Raw genomic sequence first — 20,195 nt, forward strand, 5'->3', positions numbered from 1 at the left:
GCAAGTGTGTAGACACTTACTGGCCACCTGAGTGGTAAAATGAGTACCATAAATATGAACACCACTACATACATAATACATACAGTAACACTACTACCTTTCTGGTATTTACAGTTTCCTCAACACCAAGGTGAAGGGAGCAGGCCATGCTAAAAACAGAGCTGGAGAATATGGCAAATTGAAGACCAGAGGAAAGAATGGACAGGTAACATGGAGGAAGGGATGGAGTGCTGGATGGAGACGGCAGGAAGACAGAACAGAGAGCGGATTAGAGGAGTGTCACGGCCCCGAGAGTTCACCATGCATCTCGACCCAATATCCTCTGCTCTCACCAAAGATAATAGGACAAAAGCAAGGAAAACCACAGGAGGGAAGGGAAAGACACGAACATAACAAGCAGATGTGTCGTCTGGCCTGTGCTTAAATTAATTCTCTTCCTTCTCACTGCTTTCTTCCTTTTATCAGTCAGAACAAAGGGACTCGCTTGTGCTTCAGGTCCAGACAACAGTGGCGGCTGGACAGTGGATTCAAGTCCTTGCTGAGAAAAGAGACTAGGAGAGGTGGGGGGGAATAGGGGATTTTAGGAGATGGGTGAGAGACGTGGCTGAGTGTGTGCCTACGTGCTAGGTCAGCAAGGGTCTTATGGCAGTAGGAAAAGGGGAGAAAAAGAGAGAGACTGGGGAGGTTGGGGGGTTTGGGAAGCTGCCCGGGCTCAAGGAACACAGAGAGAAGCAAATCGAACACCAGTTCTCATAGCGCTCATACAAACTCGGGCTTAGCAGTGTGTCCGGGCTGGATGAAAAAAAGAGGGAGAGAAACATAAAGAAAGACAAGTAGAAGTGGGGAGAGAGGTCAACAGGAAAAGGCCATTTTTCAGCTGAGTTTCAAAATGAATTTCAAAACAAGGCAAAAATAACACCTTGGTACCTGGAATTACTAGATAATTAATGAGATTGTTGGTGGATCAATTTTACATATGGCACTCTATTTTTGCTGCAATACATTTTTTGCCTGCTTACGCTGAATGTTTTCAACCTTTTCCATTCATTTAAGAAGTTAAACATGGACAGTTAATGTGGTCTAAACACAACCGGCCCTGCAACAACCAAATGAATCCCCCAGCCACCCCTCTTTCACAATGCCATTTCTAGAGTAATGAAAGAGAGGTGACTAAGTGTTATAATACAGGCAGAAAACAATCACAGACAGGCTTACAAATAGCTCATTAGACAAACATACCTTTGATATGAGACACCACAGAGGACTAGTCAAAACCAGGTTAGAATAACAACATAATTAAACTAGACTCTATCCCAAATGCAAAAACTCTGCGCACATGTGTGTGTACACACTTTTGTGTGTACGTCTTTCATCCATTTTGGATGTATCCTTTTCAATCTGCCTCTAATGGACATCACAAAACCTCTTCCTCTGTCTGCCGTCTGAACAATCATGTTATAGGAACCCTGAAATAGATAGTCAGTTTTGATTGGTCCCAACGAGACAAGCACGGTAAAACCCTTCCTGGGGGCAACCGGCCCCAAACCCCTTCATAGGATTAGGGTGTGACCTGTAGAGAGGCAGCAGATGAGCAGGGATGGACACACACTGAGCTGGAAAGCCACGGGAGTCCTGGCTACAGAACATGTAAGCCTTGAAAGAGGCCACAACACAAGCCAGCAACCCAGTGTGCCTGTGCATGTGTCCAATTACTAAGCTGTGTTTTTCTCCTTTATGTAAGGGAGGTGGCATGTGGTATGACACCTGTTTTATTTAGGTTTTTTGGGGCTATTTAATACCTAGCCTATATTACAGAGTTTACAGTTGAGAAATGTCTGGACATAAGGGGACTGAGGAACAGGGAAGGTTAAGCAAGAAAGGTCCTCATTCTGCTAAAATCGTGGATTTTGTAGTTTGTGGTCAGCATCTTAAAATCCCCTAGGATTAAGGACGCCCCATTATACCAGGTTTTAGTGGTTATTTTTGGCTGTAAGTGCTCAGAAACTTGTATACATCCATTGCATCACCAGATAAAGCTTGAACATGATTTGAGGGCCCAACAGAAAATCAATATTCCTAGAAGAAAAACGATCAACAACTGTGTGTCTAATGTGAAACTTAATTGCTGTAGTTATGTCAAGCTAATTCAAACTTATTAGACAGTTTATTGCATACTGTATCAATAATTCATAACCAGTTCAACAAACAAAGATATGTGGACATCTTTTGAAGCAGTTCTTTATTGTTTTATTGTTCATTCCCTGCTTCCAACAGGAGTATTGGTAGTTCATAAACAGGAGCAAGCTGAGAACTATTCAGGACAACACATGCACAGTCACATCCACAGAGAGAGAAATGTAAGAAATATTAATTGTTAAAATAGATCTATAACAAAAGCAACACAAAAAGCATGAGATGATGCAATCCTCCAGTCTAATTTCTTATAATCTGGTAGGCAGGTTGACAACATTTATTGGCTAAACATCAACATAATGAATTGAATACAGAGCAGCTTGTAATATTCAGCACAGGTACATAATCACGTACCTGCACGTAAACTGTTAGCACTGTGTAACATACAACTTAAAAATTTTTTTTTTTTTTTTTTTTAAAACAAGCAGACACATTCTGCTGCTTCCCTCTGGAAAATAAAGTCAGGCCACCGCCAGACATCAACAGGGACTAGGAGGGAGCTTTCTTCTGTCGTTAGAGGAAAACTTTGATCAAAGTTATTTCTCCTCATCCATCTCTGACTCTCCTGGCCAGTCATAAATCATCTTCACTGTGCCACCTGTCAGACTCAGTCCCATAGCCGCGAAAAGCTAATTCACCAGCACACCGCTCTGAGATGATCTCTGCTCCGCTGCCTTCACTGCAAAACCCTTATTCTTTTTAGGCTTATGTAAGTGATCCCAACATTTGTAAATAATCTAACATGACCTTGACTATTAGTATCCTAATTAGTTTATACAAAGGACACAAAAGAAGCTAGTGAAAAGCCCAACAACACGCAGGGAGTCAGCTGTATGTCAAAAGTTAATAACTGTGGCTACCGTAAGTCGGAATGATTGATTCTAAAGTCTCTGCAATTAAAGGGGTCTTGGACAGAACAAAAAACATTTTCATATCTTTGTAAACTGGCACACAAGCAGCCACAGAGAGTCCAAGCTGAAGTCTAGTTGACACGAATGAGACAAACCTTTTTAGCCTTTAACTCCCTCGTGGACTACAGTCATAAAATTATTTGCTTGGCTGCACTGAGTTCTGCCAGAGCGCATCTGCAATGCTAATAAACTCCATCGGCCCTGGCAGGTAATAGCATGCTACTGTAACTTTTCTACCTCAGCTCAGCACAGCTCAATCAGCACCCGCCAGAGGCCTCTCCTCTATGAGTCCCCGCGGCTCAGAATCAGCAACTTTCAATCTCTGTGTGTTAGCACGCAAGAAGACGCAACTGTACGTTTGGGATGGGTGATGAGACAAGCAGACAGCACAGCATGAGAGTGAGAGAAGGGCAGCACCCGCGCACACAAACACTGTCGCATGTATAAAACACACACGTACTGTCTAATATCAGCTCGGTCCCCGACTCCCTTTAAGAGACCTGAGAGCCAAAGAGGGGGAAATAAATACTCTGCTTTATTACTGGGAGAAAGACAGAGCGGAGAGAGGAGGGGAGGAGGAAAAAGTAAAAGAGGAAAGATGAGACTGTATTCACATACACACACAGAGAGCCATGACTGGCGTTACCTGATCTTGCTGAATCTCATACAGCAGTGGAGAAGTCTTTAATTCTCCCAGTCAGCAAGCCTCCCTCACCCCTGTTCTCTCATATACTGTTAGCTGACAAAGTAAAAAGAGAGCCTCTGCACACTATATAATACTCTATTATAATAAAATACAATCCATGGTGACACCATCGCTCAAATTATGAGGCTTAAAGATCTGCTTCTTCTGTATCTCCAATTAAGAACACTATTGGTTGTAATTGGGTGCTAAGAACAGAACAAACAGTGCTCGTTTACAATAAAAACTCTACTGGGTACCTTTAATTAACATTCATAAACAAACGTTGGCCCACTGAATTTTAATTGCACAGTGAAAAGGTGCTATATTTAGCAAGGTGACTTACCCTAGGTAGAATGACTTCCGGCAAGCGTGATCAGATCTGTGATGTAGGTTTGCCATGTATCAAAGTTAGTTTTGATATGGCCAATATGTGTCATTTGAGAGAAAATAAATGTATCTCACGGGGCTGCAATAATTATTTCCAATAAAAACTTTTATAGTGATTTGTTGCTTTTTTTCCTCTATAATATAGTAAGGTCTAGACCTAAGTGCCCTGAGATGTGTTGTTGTTGTTGTTGTTGTTATTTGGAATCATAAACTGAATTGAATTTGGGGAAATTAATTCTCTCAGTAGGTCTTTAAGATAAGCCTCTATTTAGTTCAAGCTACAATATAAGGTAGCACTAGCATGATACTCCAAATCAATCCACTCCACCCCACCCAGATCTCCCTCTCCCTATGCTATGTTTCATACTGTAGCTTTACTTACAAACACTTTCTAAAGGTTGGTTAGCACACAAACAAGTTCTACACACCTCCCTGGAATGCTCTCATCTGACAGGTGAAAAGAATCAGCAAACATGTGTATCGGACAACGTTTTATAGCCTAGGCAGGCTAGTAAAGTTGCATTAAAGCAACAGTGACAGTGGAATTGTCCACACCAAACTTACTTTTTAAAATGTGAAGAGATTATTTAAAAATGCCTGTCTGTGCTGTGGGGTGGAGACTGGGCTCTTGTGATCGATTAGGCACTGAAAAATTGGCCCTACATATCCAGCATATCCAAACCTCATTGATCAAGTGAGTTGCAACGAATACTGGCCAATGCAGAGAAACACACAATCATTCAAAAAACCCTGCCTGAGAAAGACACTCCCACAACATTTAAAATGTTCACCTTGAAATTTCACTTAAATAGCATCGTGACACACTGCCATTAACTATAGAAATGAACAGGTAATTGCTTCCACCCCTCGTCTGCAGCCCGGTTGTTCTGCTATTTGTGTGACCAAACTGATTCTCCAGACTTAACACTCTTCCTCCATTTCTTTTACACAGCCAGACTTTAAAACAGGAGTGTGAGGAAGTGACTAAGAAAGCCAGGATTCTCACTAAATCATGTTGAAAGAGATAGATAGGTTTCCCTGACCTGGTGCCACACAGAAGATTCCCTTGAGTCCAGAGAGTTTGTTTACAGTAAACATGGATGTCCCCTGGCACATTCCCGTGGTGGCCCACATAGTGAAGCAAGAAATCTGAAAGTGTTTATAGGCTGGGAGTGTGTGTGGTGTCTTCAGTCACAGTAATCCCATGCTGCTCTGGCACCGCTCCACCAGACATGGGAACATCACAATAGATTACTCACGGAAGACAGGGATTTACAAAGGAAGAGAAAAAATGGAGGAAGGTACAAAAGGAGAGAGAGAGAGAAATCAAAAAGATTCCTGAATAAAATTAGTCTCCATCTGCAAAGACACAGTTAAGGAGTGGTAATCAGTTTAAGATTACCATTTCTATCAGTACACTTCAGGTAAGGCAAGAGTATGAACGGAACGTCCACAAAAGAGAACTCTGCAGTAAAAGTGGGGAGGTGCTGTGATAAAAAATTGCTCATTGGAATGTAAGGAAATAAAGTTGACGGAAAATCAATGCTAATTACAAATATAAAATAGGAACACTGGAAAAATGTGAGGCTCATAAAATAACAGAGGTATAACACTGTGAAGTGAAACTGAATTGTGAGTTATAAAGGCACTAAATCATTTTCTCTGGAAAGGAAATGTTACGTTTAAGATGATGTTTCGCAAAAATACTTCTGTTAGTGCTTTTGTAAGGTTCTCAGGGTTCACCGTTTCCCATAGGTTTTTCCTCCAGCTCCTCTTGTACAAATCCTGATCCACAATTTGAAGCTCTTAAAGTCCTTTTCCACAGTGTTCAAGCAGCCTTTTGCTGTTAATTCAAACCAGATACAAACCATAACAAAATCTGTTAACATGCAATTACTGGGAGCATTGACAAGTTTATTTTTTAACTGTAAAAATACACCACTAATCACCATTATTCTTGTCACCATTCTTTTAAAAATGTACTCTTATCGTTACCAAATATGTTTGTGTTTACATGTAAAAGCAAACTATAACTGACAAATAATTATTGAATTTGTGTAAACTTTCAAATATCAGCATCAACATTGGCCTACTACAGTTATAAAAATAATCTGCAAAGAGTAGAGTTGTAATAAACAATATTTTTCATTCTCATTTAATATTCCAGCTATTTCAGTGATTAGTCGTTTAGTCTATAACATTTTTTTTTAAATGCCATTTACAATGTTTCCAATTTGCTTGTTTTGTCCAAAACTTGAAAATATTGAATTTACTGTCATATATGAGGGACAAACAGCAAATCCTCACATTTAAAAATCTGAAATCTTAAAATATTTAGTTTTTGCTTGCAAACTCACAATAAATCATCAAACCACTTGATAGTTTTCTGTTAATTGACTAATCAATTCATCTACTTAACTGTTACAGCAAGAAATGTGGCCAATAAACCACTGATTAGTGCTGATTTTTTTACTAAACAAAAAGAAAGAACAGTACCGAGCTGTGGACAAAACTGCATTTATACCTCTAATGTACACTGTGAAGATTCTGGCAGACATGGCACTGCAAGCCTATCACAGACCAAGGCTTTAAATGGATCAGGTGTGCCAGAACATGGCTGGAGCAAAACCTTGACGTCTTGGGTTTTATAATAAGTGCGCTGAAGCCAGCAGCTTTATTGATGAGAGATGAAAGTCATTTCACACACAACAGCAAACATACAGCCCAAAACCAATACTCACTGTCATGTGTTCACTAGCTTTCTCTCTCTCTCTCAAACACAGACAGAGCACATCACCCTCCCACCAGGCTCTACTGCTCTTCTACCTCCTACCACACTAACCTTCACCTGTCACACAGGTTTCATATTTACAGCCACTACAGTCCATCTGTGCACACTCTGCCTGACCTGACTGTCAATCAGAAGCGAGCTGCCTCCCCCTCTGCCAATCTATAAACAGGTCTAAAGCGCCCAACCACGCCACCAGCACAACTACTGACATCAACAACAAGTGATCCGGCGCCTGATGGCTCGCTGCTACTTTTTGCCAAACTGATACCTTTTTTATACAGACTTTGTTTGTGCACGCAATGTGTTCAGGAAAACGTAAAATTAACGCAATGACATGGAACGCTTTCACCTAAAATTTTATTCAAGTACTATTAACCTTTCATCTACTTTATCTATATACCTAAATCAGTTAAAATGTAAAACTGGGCTTCATGCGTCACCATACAGAAGTAAGGAATGGACATATATGCATTCCCACCAAAGAACATGTTAGTATAGAAGAACTAATGAAAATGACCGGCCTCTGGACGCCACCCATCGCGTAATGTTTCATAACATGAGGAGTTTACTTTGAAGGACAGAAGAAAAAAAAACACACAGAACATCTTCAGCAGTTCTTTGCTTTCCATCATACTGTATCAACAGTATGTTAGCTAATGGGGTGCAGTGGCAGTTGTGTGCAGTCACTTCTTATTACTCGTACTTCTGGTGCTGTGCAGGTAGAGAAAGGTCACCTGCAAATTTATTTTGTGCAGACACACACAAACAGACCTATGTTTCCAGTAATGGCTCATATTTCCATCCCTTCACTACTACCTAGAAAACTGGGGCAAATGCTCCATATAGTACAGCATGTTAAGAGCGCGCGCGCACACACACACACACACACACATACAAACAAACAACCTCCCTCACCTGTAAGTAGTATAGTGCCTGGGTAGGGGGCCACTGGATTCAGCCCTCTGCATTTCAATGACAAGCACATATCCACAGGGATTTATCTAAATGCAAATCAGCTGCCTTTACTCAACAACAACACACATTATTTACACTGCACGCCCCAAAATATACGATGCAGCCGAGTACAGTCAGTGCTGTCAGCGAGTCACGCATGGCCCTTTGGCTCTGCCTACCCTTTCATCTCTGCCCTCTGGAGCACGTTAATTTTCACCAAATTCACTTTTAATTGGGAGTTAATTTAGCTAAGCCAAACTCACAGCGGAGGTAAATCAGATAGGAGCTGAGGAAGGAAGCCGAGGGAGAGGAAGAGAGAAGGAGGAAGATTCAAGGAGAGAAGAGGCAATGAGATTTGGAGTGACAGGTGACAATGAAATCTGCTGTTTGTGTCATTCTCACTCTAGAAAGAAGGAACCGCTTTGAATGACAGGAGGGAAGAGGAACAGAAAAGAAAGTAAAAATGTACAAGTTTAATTTGTTAGCAATTAAGTTCAAAAGACAAATACAAAAAGTGGATTAAAAATGCTCTAATTTACCCAAAAGCGCTTCACCAGGCAATGCAAAACCAGCACCTTAACGGTGTTCTAAAAAGAAAAGATATCTGTTTTCATCACAGCAGCAGTAATGTCAAGCAAAATGAGTTCACCTCAGTGACCTGGTCTTTCTTTCCCAACAATAAAGTTGACCCAGAACACAGTGTGTGATGCCTGTGTAACTGCTAGGCCCTGCGACATGTGATGTAAACCATGCCGTAAAGTGGTCTATGCTTCTATGCTCCAAAGGTTATCTGGGATGTTGATGATGGGGGAAACAACCTCCTTGATGCTGCCTGATGCTTTCTCCACCTCGACATAGCTGTTAATTAGCTCGGCTAAGTGCACCATTAATCGATTGCTTGTCTCTGTCCTATATCTCATAACGGTGTTGCACTCTGGCAACGCCAGGCGAAGAAATGTGAAGTTCAGGAAGTCACAGTTTCCACCAGTGAAATACTGGTGCTGGAGGGAGAGGGGGCACAGCGTAATGGCTGCTTCTCAAAGCCAGAAGCGAGCGGTGTACAACGGAGCAGAAAAAAAAAAAACGCTGCAGCATTTAATATTGTAAATGATTATATTAACACTGTGGACAAGTGGAATAATATTTGGACAACTGTGTGCATCTGGGTAAAACTATGTGAAATTCTCACAATCCAGTTAAGACTGGCTGAAATGTGCATAGACATATAAGCTCTTGCTGTGTGAACTCATCAAGCCTAACAAGTGTGGAAAATCTGGAGCCAATGACAATAAAAGTAAAGGTGAAAGTCAGAAAAAAAAAAGGACAACATACTGCTTGGCACAGCTGACAGATGGCTGACACATATATGTATAAACAAAGAAAATTACTTGCAGGTACTGTATCACACTACAGTGTCCATATCTGGTACTACCTCAACAGGTGGTAGGCATTTGAGAACTATTTAAAATCTATCTAGCTGTTTAGCCAACTACTGAACTTCAATCCAAGCTCGGGACACAGGGACATGGTGGCAAGAATTAAAATATGCTAAAGAAATGAAACGATTATTGTTTGTACTTTAATTTTGCGAGTTTTGTATTTGCATTTAATTAAATTGAGAAGACAGGGCTTCAAACAGACAGCTTAATTTGTTGTGGATCCAAGTCATAAATCATGGCTTTACAAGTGTCATTCAAAAGTGATAAAATACAAAGAGACAAAATGGAGCAACACACAAACCTATTCTAAACATTAACTGTGTTAGTTTCAAAGTAGAAAATAGTTTTTGCAGTTTCAAAATGCTACATTTCCCTACCTTTTCTCAGTATCATTTGATTTTATGTACAAAGGTAGGACTTTTCAGACACTCCTCTAGGGTTTGGAAATGCAATGCGTGTATTTCCATTCTGATTTAATGACTAATTCATCAATAAACCTTATATGGTGTTTTCCTCTGCAACTGACACTAAACTGTCATTTAACAACTGGGAAAAATATTTAAGCATGTCAGTTTACTTCCAATCTAACTAAGAAGTAGAAAAAAAAAACACCACCACCATCTTTAACATACTTAAATAGCCTGCAGGAGGAAAAACAACATTTGACTGGAGTGAACCGTTTCAGAGAACAAGAAAGTTTTATTCACTCTGTTAATCCAACTCCCAGGAAGTGAACCTGGGAGTGAACCCACCAGGATGGGAAAACGTTCAAGACTGGCCTCACCGACGTTAAATATGTAATCAAAACAAAACCATCCCCAAAGCAAACCAGAAGAACATCAACAAATAGCGCTTTCTCTCTGTGATGTAGGCAACAACAGCTGCAGCAGAAACACACAAGGCAACACAAGGAAATCACACTTGTGAGTTCTGAGAAACCCAGTGAAGTTTCCTGTTTTAAGGAAGTGGGCCATACTATTAAAACCTCTGAATAATGACTAAGGTTTTCAAGATCTGTGTGACAGAGTATATCCAGATTTTATGCATGTTCAGTTGTATTGTATAGTGCGATAGGTGGCATAAATCCACTATGAACCAAGTGAATGGACAACATTACAATGATGAAAAATCATGTTGCTATACTATGTAAATGAGCTAAACCAAAAACAAAAAAAACAACAAGAAGAAGAGTGGAGCAGAGTGTTGCACAGATGTTGCTCTCAAACAGAGAGGTTTCCTAGCATCAAAACCTGCTACAATAAAAGCCCCAAGCCTCCAGAAATAGCCTGGCAGGATATTGCTAACGGCTTATAGACCATCTATAGACATCTTAAATAGCTTAGCTCTTAGAAACCTGCCTCTTAAAAGGAACAAAAAGAGCTACTCCAGAGCATTTCCTAAGCCAGGTCATCCTTGAAAAGATAGACAAGCTGGAGTCCGGGCACATGAGCTGGCACAAGGAACAAAAACAGAAAGAGAGAGAAACTGTACAGCTGAGGGAATCCTGATTATAGCATGACCTCGTTAACCCCAGAGGCTCATTAGAGTCTCGTTACAGCAACATTCTCCAGGCCCATCCTCTGTCACACCTTCATTAAGCCCATCGACCCAAAGTGCTTATTAAACACATTCATTACCCCAAGTATTGAACCACATTGAACCGCCAGCCCTGAATGCATCGCAGGTGGGATGCAGAACGGTGACATCTGCTGGAGGGGTTAGATAGCAGGTGGGGGAAATGTTAAGGAGGGGCTGGGTCATGCACACAAATGAACACCCACCGTGTTTAAATGTTCATACAGACACACACCTTTCTGCCTCTTATCAATCATCACTTAAAAAGTCAGTGATTAGAGCAGGTTTGGCAGACAGGGTGACAGATAAGGAGAAAGAAATCAAAAGGGAGGATATGGCTTGTTTGAGGAAAGAGGAGAGTAATAGGATGAATAACAAGACGATAAGCGTGAAAAGGTTAGGATAAAAAGTTCAAAATAACCTATAAAAGGCAGGTCGTCATTCTCTCTGTCGTCTCTTCTGTTTCACATTTCTGTCTTTTCACCGTAAAACAGGACAGAAGTAAATCCCCAAGGAGGGCTATTCATCACGATTCATACAGACTAGTGACGAGGCCTCCGTCCTGGCTTCAGGTCCCAGCTTTAAATGATGACATCATTTCTGCCCTTCTCAAACAAAAGCAAAACTCATCATCAGAGAGAGGGAGAGGGCGAGGAAGAGAGAGAAAGCGCAGAGAGATTAAGAAGAGTAAAGGCCTGAGCGAGGTGTCGGAAAGGGCCATGAATCATAGTGACATCCCTGGCTGGGTGTCAGCAGCTGCTGCAGTCTGGAGCTGGATAAACAGAGGGCCTCTAAAGAAATGCTCTTTAAATGTTGACCAGGTCAGAGCCCACCACTGGCACTCAGGAGATTTGAAACGAGTGCCAAATTTTGCCTAAATTGATTGTCAAAAAATGTCTCAGTTGATTATTAAGTCTGCAAGTCATGATCATTTTCATTGTCGATTAATGCTCTGATTATTTTTTTCAATTAATTGATCGGCCTATTAATAGCAAAAAAACAGCTAAAAACACAGGGCACAAGTTTGTCTTGGTTCGTCCAACCAACAGTCCAAAACATAACATTATTCAATGGACTTTCCTCATTTGACAACCGAGACCCTAAAAAAAAAAAAAAAAGTTGTTGCAGTTCTAGGTCTGTAAATATCCAACAAACTGTCAAAATGCATATTATATTTTTCACAGTTGACATTTTCAAATTGTTTGTTGTGGTCAGAAGCACAGCAGACTGTGTATTTTGTCGAGCTTACGGTTCCCTGGGAGGACGCTGTAGATACAGCTTATGAGAGGAAGAAACTGAAAAACACAGAATTAGCAATGGAGGCAGAGGAGCGTGGCTGGAAAGTTAAAGTCTGCCCCGTGGAGGTTGGTTGTAGGGTATTTGTAGTCAAGTCAGCTGTCTGTCTGCTAGGTGAGTTGGGTTATAAAAGGGTGGAGCCTAAGACAGGTAATTGGGAATCTAGGTGATAGCACAGCAAGGTCCAGTGAGTGGCTCTGGAACATAAGAAAGGTTTGTGAATGGGATAAAAATAGGCAAGTGATTTATAAAAAGGCACCACACGTGAGGATTATGCCTGTTAAGCTGAAGTAAACTAACACAGGACAGGCTTAGTGATATCTTCATATTTGCTTGAAACATGACGAATTATTAATCAAAAATAGTGGCCAATTAGCTTTGTCAATTGTCTGATCATTTCAGTTCTACTTAGCTCCCACACATTCCCGTTTAACTTCACCCAACATATGTATTCCTCTTTTTCAGATTTCCACCACCAAATATCAGCTTGAAATCATCTAACAAGGAGTTAAGGAAAGAAGGCAGGATGAATTTCACACATACACCGCACAGGAGGCACCCTGTAAGAAAAAAGAAACTTAATGCGGGTTTCATCTTAGCTTTACCCTCTGTCTGAGGCTGCAGTCCCACCATGTGCTCCCCCAGAGTAAGCAATGAACAGAAAGTAATAGAAAAGTGAGGCGCATTCACATTAACATTCTTCAGTGCTCTTCCTGGTACTCTGGTAGCTGCAGGTTAATGCTTGATAACATCATGGAGATGAGTGGTGCTACAACGTCTAGAGCCCTAAAACATTATGTATTACTACTGCATAGGTTGTTCAGAGTTTCTGGCTACAGGTGAGAAAATACTTGTTTTGATTTCAGTACTATTCAAAATCGTATATATAAATTGCATGCCACTCAGAGGATATGAAAGGTGGAAACAGCAGTCAGTTATATTACACTGCAGGAATATATTAGAGCCTTATGATCAACAGGTTATTAGCACCATTCTTGTACAAATCAAACTGACTTCATGTAACTATTCCTCCCTGCAACCTGTCGCAGCAACATGCAAGACAAAGGAAAAAGCATAGTTAAGGAAATAAAATGTGTTGCTCAAATGTTTAATAATATCCTCAACCTTTTTAACACTTAAAGATCTTTTATGTGCAGGGTAAGTATCAGAGGAATACTCAGATGCCTGTGCTTCACTTCTTGCCCGCTGTTGTTGTATCCCTGCTCTTACCCAGTCCTACTGCACCCTCTGCAGGTGAAAACCAAGAACACCAAACAAAGGCACCTGAACTGTAAGACTCAGGGTCAATGGATGTGGCCAATCCCAAACATTATGACAATACATGTCCAAACCAACAAACACACACTGTGTCAAAACATGCAACAAGTGCAAGTGTATAAAGTACATTGACCATCTCTTGTACTGTCTCATGGCTAAACTGTATGTACCTTTCTGAGGACTACATCTGTGTTAAGTTGTGCAAGGCAACTTTGAGTTTGAGATGTTAGCAACACAATGAATTTGATTCTTTTCATATTTAAAAACACATATAAACCATAAAATACATGAAAAAGTCTCAGATGAGCTCAATAAAAGAGATTTCAAACTTTGTTAATAATGTTCGATCTACCCCAAAGGAGTTTGGACACTACGCACAGAGGAATGTCAGACTGTCCCAACCTCAGGACTTACTGTAAATATACCATAACATATTACTGCACATTCACAGTGTTACCTTTTCCCCTATAGGCTATAAGGCTGTTGAGCAGCTCCACTCCAAAGCCCTTAATTCCCTGGTCCTCCAGCTTTCTATTTCTATTTTGCTATTTTTTTTCTATGGTTGTCAATCTAAGTGGACTCTAAGTATCTTAAGAATTTTATTGCGCAGTGCAATTGTTTTTCTGTAAAAACTACTACTGCATACACATCAACAAAGAGAAATGTAGGCATTAACAGCAGAAGCCTCCCTCACTACTTCAGCTGCTCTCCATTTCTGCCATGCCAAACAAAGATATGTTACTTTGGCATAACTGTTGTCACTTTTGGCATTCTGTCGCTGTTCAACAATGGAGAACCAGTTATGCTGGCTGTTACACTTCTCAATTAATAGTCTGTCACTCACTTCACTTTGTTTTCTTTCCACAAGATTAATACTTTTACCATTTCTATGAGCCACTCAGGGGAACCCAAGTGAGCATCCCACCACGCCAAGGTCTCCGTCTTCTTTTCAAGAAGTAATTTCATGTGTTTTATTGATGGAGTCAGGGAAAAATGCCAAATATTGAGGCTGAATCTTTTCCTGGGGTAACTAATGTTGAAAAGAAAACATTGTAGAAAGGTGAAATATCACTTTGGAGGCACCCTTCACATTTCTAAAAGGGCTTTCACTTTCTTCCCTTTTTTCTCTCCCCTTTAAAAACCTGTTTTGTTCTTGAGCAGATGGAGGAAGGAGCATATCGACGATGCCTGTGTCTGAGTGCAACCGACTGTCTAAGTTAAAGTCAGTGCTCATTAATGCATCTGATTACTCTTCAGGCAAAGGACGACCAGCAACCAGCCCAAACACACACACACACACACACACACACACACACGGAGCAGCATTATTTTGGGGACAGGGATCGATAGAGAGGCACTTCAAAAGAGCAATGAAGAGGAAGATATCGGAGAGAGAAATGTGCTGTTAGCTTAGACTACATATTGAGAATGTAAACAGTGTTAATGGTGAAAATAAAAGTTTTAAAGGGTGTAATGCACAGAATTAAATCATTTAAAAAGTACTTAACATTTTACACCCATGTCCGCATCCTAAACACGGTAAGGGAGGAATCCAATACCTATATGCATTGTCAGATAATCTGCTAATTTTTAAAATCATTTGGTTCTATAAAACGAGCAGCAAGATGGCACAGTGGTTAGCGCTGTTGCCTCCCAGCGAAAAGGTTCCGGGTTCGAGCCCTGGCCGATCCGGGGCCTTTCTGTGCAGAGTTTGCATGTTCTCCCTGTGCCTGTGTGGGTTCTCTCCGGGTACTCCAGCTTCCTCCCAGTCCAAAGACATGCAACTTAGGTTTACTGGTGACTCTAAATTGCCCGTAGGAGTGTGTGTGGTTGTCTGTCTCTGAGTGTGATAGACTGGCGACCCGTCCACGATGGACCCTGCCTCTCACCCAGTGTCAGATGGAATTGGCTCCTGAGACCCTCATTAAGAAGAAGCTTTATTTTATTAACATTGTGACACGCACAACAAAATTTTGTTTGGAGCCTAGGTGCCTAGGCCGCTGCGTGCATACACGCCGCCATCACGGGCAACTTGGGGGTTCAGTGTCTTGCCCAAGGACACTTCGACATGTGGACTGCAGGCACCAAGATTCGAACCTTCAACCTTCCAGTTGGGAGATGACCACTCTATCTACCCACCGCACCGCTGTTGCCCGAAGACAAGCATTATAGATAATGGATGGACGATTCTATAAAATGTGAATATGATGATATCAATTACTCGAAGTCCAGGAACGTCCTTTCAACCATATCATAAGATGGTTTTGTCAGTCGATAAAGAGCGTGTAATACACTTAAAAGCTCCTGACCAAACGAAGAAGTGGGTCTTGAGTGAAAATAGCTTGTTAAAATTGCTTTGAGTTCAGGAACAAAATGTGAAGCTCAACAAAATTATTACATTTTTAATCACAGAAGATCAAGGAAAACCAGGAAATATTCACACTGAGAAGCTGGAGTCAGTGAATTCTTGGCATTTTTACTTAAAAGATGATTTGAATGTTTGAGTTTTCTTGTAAACAAAGTTATGTTCAGTGCATTTCCTTCAACACAAAAAAAGAGCCTTTTTTAAAACATTTGGGGGGGGGGGGGATTCTGCATTATTCCCAGCCATGTCCGAGAGCTGGCATTGATGTTTGATGGCCCACTGATACACTTCTTAGTGCATTATCTCTGTCAACTGTCAATTAATGAAACACAGTGAAACCAGGACAGGATGTGAATCACTCCTGTGCACGATACAAACAAAACGAGGACCCACAAAGTGTGGATTTTAGCATTAGTAGTTGTCAAAAGCTGCACAGGAGGGAATTAATCCATTACCAAAATTGTTGCAGATGAATTTTCGGTCAACTGATTAATTGGTTTATTTCCACTCTAAACAATGTATGAACCATAGCACACATATTTTACCAAAATGCTCTTTTCGCCACAAAAAAGTGATGTTACATAAATTAACAACATACACAGGCAAAAGACACTGATATTTCCACAGCTTCCTATAGTAAGTCCAATCTTGTCCTTACCAATATAAGAAGGCTACCTCACAACTCCATGGAGACAAAGACAGACAGAACGAAAGACAAAAAAGGAGGGAAAACTAAATCGATTTCTTGATGATGTGAAAGCATGCAAATTCTGGAAGAGAATGAATTTGATTTTTCCTCTCAGTTAAACTGAATAAATATATCATATAACATATAACATCCTCAAAAGTTTAACATTGTGTCTATAAAAACTGGGGGTGGAAGACAAAGTGGACGATAACACTGTTTGTGTGTGTAATTGTGTGGCTACTGAGAGTGTTTGTCTGTTACTCTGTTTGTCTCTAATTAGAGTCAAATAAGGGAACAAAGTTTCCACAGGAGCTTCCAGTGCAGCTGGCAGCTGTTCACTTCATCACATCCAGTGTTTTAACCACACCTTTGTCTGTGTGTTTTGGTTTAGGTGAAATGGTCTGTCGCATAAGTGACAGCTATCATTATCGCTCCCATTGTCTCTGCTCTCCCTCTAATCCGGCTAATTAAACCAGCTAATGTCAGTATACAATTTAATCTGCAATTATGCCTGATTGAACCAGTACAGTCTCGCTATCATTCCTCCTGCCAGCAAAAACCGGACTACTGACAAGCGAGACAGACAGCCAGAGTGAAAGATGAGGCGTCCTTCACTGAGCGATGGCCAAGAAACACATTCGCTTTGACAGTTCATCTTTTCCAGTGTTTCATGTTGTTCACAGACAGACACATTCTGTCCATCCCAAGCGTCTAAGTGAGAATGCAGGAAAAAAAAAAACCCATGGTGAAGGCACAGGACACTAGCTCTGATTGTACATGCAGAGTGGTAATTACATCTAAATTGAGGGCACATGGTAATCTATGTTAGGTCATCTCCAATTCTTCTTACAGTTCCAGATTTTGGACTAATTAAAACTAATAATCAGAGCCTGTGTGTGAGAGAGGGGGAGCGATAGATTGTGCCTAGGTAGGCATATCTTTGAGACAAGCCAGTGGAAGAATCTTCTACATTCACATTCATCTCATCACACTGCAGGAAAATTAGGTGCGCACGCTTTTATTTTAACAAGGCAGGAGAGTTTAAGAAGCCTTTTTTAAGAGAATGAAAGAAAAACAAAGTGCTTCCACAGCAAAAATGTTTTTAGATTGCATGTGTGTTTAATTTAAAGAAACACTAGAGCAAAGTTAGCAATCTATGTTAGGTCATGTGAAATGATCACTTAGTCTACAAAACTGACAGATCTTTCAGGGCTGCCTCTCCACCCTATGACAAATTGAAGTGAAAAGAAGAATTTGCTATTCTCAGAGCCTTTGTCCTTCGAGGTGGTGAGAGAGAACAGAATATGAATGGGGGAGAAGGAAAAACACTTCAGAAAATAAAACAAGCTTTGAAAGGCAACTGGTGCAATATAACCAACTCTGGCATAAATACTGGATGAATGCCAAAAAAGAATACAGGGTAGATGTCAAACGGAGTAGGGCACAGAGACACCAGCCACCTGTTTTTCCACACAGTACACTCTTAGCCAGGGGTTATACTTAGCCCTGGGCTGATTTGGCTCAGGGATAACAAGCACCAATTTGTCAACTGCAAACAAAATGTGGAGATACTAGTCAGTGCTGGAGAGATCCTCGGCACTGCATGAGCAACTCATTGGTTAAAAAAATTTAAATAATAACTCGTGCAACCTTCACTTTGATAATCATGATGAGATTTGATCTTTTGCAAGTAAAGGTAAAGTAGGAAATTCCACAGCTACACACCTTGCACCTAAAGTATCCAAAATCATCCTCGAATTTGCCTGATGACCAAGATTTTTAATATTGCTGTTTGCATTTTTAGGATGTTGACAAGAGAGAAGAAAAACAGAGCAACATTATCAGAGTTAGTACTAATATTTTAGTGTTGAAATATTTCCTCACAAAGCAACAACAACTGTGTGTAGAGCTGGATCTGGTCTTAGCATCTTAACACAGAGAAAAAACCCTCTAGTAGGAACTTAACCATGACAAGAAGAAGGCAAGTCAGAAGAAAAACAATGTGTGTGGGTGTGCACAATGCAAAGAAAACTGTGAAAGGCCACGCAGAAACATCCTGCAGTGACTCAATTATTCAATTTTAGATGAGGAGAAAGGGTGCAGATCAGTGAGTGAAAGGCTCATCCTCATGTATGACTGATTAGGGGAAAGAAAGACAGGAACACTGTATCGCAAAAGCCAGCAGAGAGGAGGAGAGGAGAGAAAATGAGGTAAAGGAAAAAGAAGAAGAGGAGAGAGGCTTTACAATGTAGCCTTGAAGACACTAGTGTCCCTTGACGGTGCAATTTATAGCACACCAAAGACTGAAAAGCCCGACTCAATGCTGTTTCCTGGAACCATACATTTAGAGAACAAGGCGCGAGCCCACACAGTTGTCCCAGAAGTGTTCGATGATTCATTTTTTGCCTGAACCTTTCAGAAAACCTCTTTTCCACGTTGCCTTCTTATAGCTGGTCTATGATGAACAGCTGACCCAGATTGGCATAAGATCCTCAAAAGTACAGCAGGTCGAGTCAAGTTCTTCACAAGTGATCCAATTATTATAAATCATTATCGCTAACAGCCATGTATCATTTGTCATCAAAGCCTACATCAGTACAAAAGCGTAATATCACATGTTCAGCAAAACTCATTTGGAGAATGAAATTACAACCACTTTCCTACAAAGCAACAAAATCAGTTTGCTTTTTTCTGAGAAGAGTTGGAAGACAGTTTTTTTTTTCCAAGCTGTCAGAGAGAATAAATGACCTCTGAGAAATGGCGTCTAAGTGTTTCTGGGTCGTCTTAATTCCTGGCAAACTTAATGACAATTTTAGGCCAAGCAACCAGAACACAGACATAACAATTCCCACATACGCTCAGCCCATTTCTCTTCACCCTAATGACAGGAAGCTAAAATAACTGCAACAATCTCATGTTTGAAAAATGAAATGGATACTGCTGCGATGAAATATCAGCAGCAACATTAATCTCTCACCTGGTGGTAAATGCTAATTTTGTATAAAATTTAATTGATTTTAATAAACTGTTTTAACAAACTGAGTTACTGTTAACAACTTAAAGCAAAGTAGAAATAACAGGAAAAAGGGCCGAAGCACTGGTAAAAAAAAAAAGGGGGGTGTAAATAAAAGAGGGTTAGAGACAGACAAGCCAAATGATGATTTATGTTCTTTTTTGTACCAGGATCCAATACTAAATGAGAATACAGCAAATGTAGCTGTGATCTGGTGGAGGATCAGCATTAGTATCATCAAGCTGTGTCCTACAAAAAGCAGCAGCTGGCAGGTCGTTTTCTAAAACTGGAAAACAGTGACATCTAGTAGTGGTGTAAAGGAGTCTGTCACTTTCTTGTGTTTTGATTAAACAAATATGATGGGGGAAAGTGAAATGATGTACAGAACAAAAAACAGCTGTAACAATGATATCAGTCATTAATCATTATGCACTAGTTAGTAAACATATGTATGCATCCACACATTTGCATAAACATGTAGGCAGTGTTAAAATGAACCACATATCCTCAATGATTAATGATCTACAGTAGTTTTGAGAAAGTATCTTCTGTTCATTAAACTGCAGATGTATGCACTAAGGACCTGTGATGCCTGATCAGACCCTCATCCTCATGGGGAA

General features: G+C 40.5%; 1 protein-coding gene across 2 annotated transcripts in view; it reads right to left on the minus strand.

Annotated features, from left to right (window-relative positions):
* fbxl17 (F-box and leucine-rich repeat protein 17) overlaps window positions 1-20,195 on the minus strand; it is a 214,444-nt gene that overhangs the window by 186,804 nt on the left and 7,445 nt on the right. The gene's annotated exons all lie outside the window — the stretch shown is intronic.

This window comes from Monopterus albus, unplaced genomic scaffold (assembly GCF_001952655.1).
Source record: "Monopterus albus unplaced genomic scaffold, M_albus_1.0 scaffold20.1, whole genome shotgun sequence".
Taxonomy (NCBI): domain Eukaryota; kingdom Metazoa; phylum Chordata; class Actinopteri; order Synbranchiformes; family Synbranchidae; genus Monopterus; species Monopterus albus.